We start from the raw sequence: 2,287 nt of genomic DNA on the forward strand, positions 1-2,287 counted from the left end.
TTTATTTTTAATATAAAGGGTTGTGATTAATCATATTATAAATTTAATTGTTGAAGGGTATTTATGTAAAAGATAATGTGCATTCAATGACATCGGTTACGAACAATAGAAATCATATATGTTCAATTGTGTTCATAATTGCCGCAAGTGTTCACATGTATGTTTAATTTGTGTTCATAATTGCCACAAGTGCTCATATATGTTCAATTTGGGTTCGTAATTGCCACTAGTGTTCACATATATGTCAATTTGGGTTCATAATTGCCACTAGTGTTCACATATATGTCAATTTGTGTCCATAATTGCCACAATTGTTTATATATGTCAATTTGTGTTCATATGGGGGTATACATGTCAATTTGTGTTATATATGTCAATTTATTTTCATAATTACCAAGACACTCGCTTTAATTATTTACTTCACTTCCCAATCTCAAACTCTAACTGTCACTATAAATAATTTTAATCTTCTCAATGTTGTCGTGTTGTTTTCCAATGTCTTTTATTCATAATTGTTTGAATGATAACAAACATTTTACTAGCGGATCTCCTCCACCAATCATAAATTTATAAATATTAAAAATGGAAGATCAATATTAAAAAAATGAAAAAATCACAAGATAAATATTAAAAATGCAAGAATCATGAGATTTTATGGATCTTGTAACTCCCAATTAATAATATAGAAGTTACAAAAAAGAAAAGAAAATTACCCATATACCCTTAACATTAAATTCTTAGATAGTGAAGAAGCTAACACTAAGATGGATTGTGATTGGTCTAAAAGGTTTATAAAGTTAACACAATAATTTAGGTTAACATTTGAACTAAGCTATATATATATATATATATATATATATATAGAGAGAGAGAGAGAGAGAGAGAGAGGGAGAGAGAAAGAGAGAGAGATAGTTTGGTTCAAATGTTAACCAAGATTATTATGTTAACTTTATAAATCAAGTTCAACCAATGAAAATCCATCTTTTATCTAGGTTCATATTTATCTCATAGGGTAAATATATAATTTTAGTTTGTATGTAACTCCCATATCATTAATTGGGAGTCACAAAATCAAAAAATCTCATAATTGTTGTTGATTTACTATTGATCTTGTTTGTCTATAATATTGATTATTCTATCTATAATGTTTTTGAATTTGTGATTGTTAAAGAAAAACCGATAGTAAAGTTTTCAATATCATTCAAGCTAATATGGCTAAACCCATTGGAAAACAACTCGACAACAATGGGAAGGTTAAAATGGTTTACGATGACAATCGGACTTCGAGTTCCAGAAGCGAACACAATAATCAAAGCATTTGTATTAGTAATGGATTAATATGTTATTGTATTCGTTTTAATCGAAATTATGTTGATTATGATGTTTTTGTGTTTCTTATAGTTCATATTGTGTTGGTAGCATTTTCTTTAATTATTACTACGAGCCTAATTCATATATTCAAATGGAATGAGTTCATTGTCAACTTAATTTGTTATGCAATCCAATTCTAAAAACCATTTGGCTCCATCAGCTGCTTGTGATGTTTGACCTGTCATAGACTGCAACTAATGTTCATATACGTTCAGGTGTGTTCATATATGTTCTAATAGGGACATGAATCAAGGCATCTAATATTGAATTTATAAGTTTTGTTATTTTATTGTTGATCTTTTTTTTTATAATATTGATTTTTCTATCTATACTGTTTTTGAATTTGTGATTGGTAGAAGAGTCCGGTAGTAAAGTTTTCGGCATTGTTCAAACTATTATGGATAAACTCATTATTTATAATGAAGGAACTATTGTTCACAAGTGTTCATATTGTGTTGATATGTACACTAGTTGCATATCTAAACATTGGTTCGCTCCTAAATGTGTTCATAATGAAGGAACTATTGTTCACAAGTTGTTCATATTGTGTTCATATGTATACTAGTTGCATATCTCAAAGGCATTATAATCCGTAAGGTTGTCATATCAAAAATGCAACTTACAAATGTTAGAATGACCAGTTTAAACACTGTAATCAAGTGAACTAAAATCTATCAATATAATCCAATAACCTCTTAAAATTAAATGATACGAAAAATTCAAAAGGATAAATTAAAGGGAATCACGTTTCGGACAATTCCGGGAATCATGTGTAGCCTTTTTTGACATAGCCGACACTTTCTCTTCTGCTTTTTGCCATTTGAAATTGCTTTCTCCACAACGCTAATAATGTTGGGTTACGGGATCTCAAGCACAGCGGAAAATAAAACCGTAACCCTCCAAGGACCCATACGAA

This window comes from Cynara cardunculus (assembly GCF_001531365.2).
Source record: "Cynara cardunculus var. scolymus isolate 2C chromosome LG 10, CcrdV1, whole genome shotgun sequence".
NCBI classification, from domain to species: domain Eukaryota; kingdom Viridiplantae; phylum Streptophyta; class Magnoliopsida; order Asterales; family Asteraceae; genus Cynara; species Cynara cardunculus.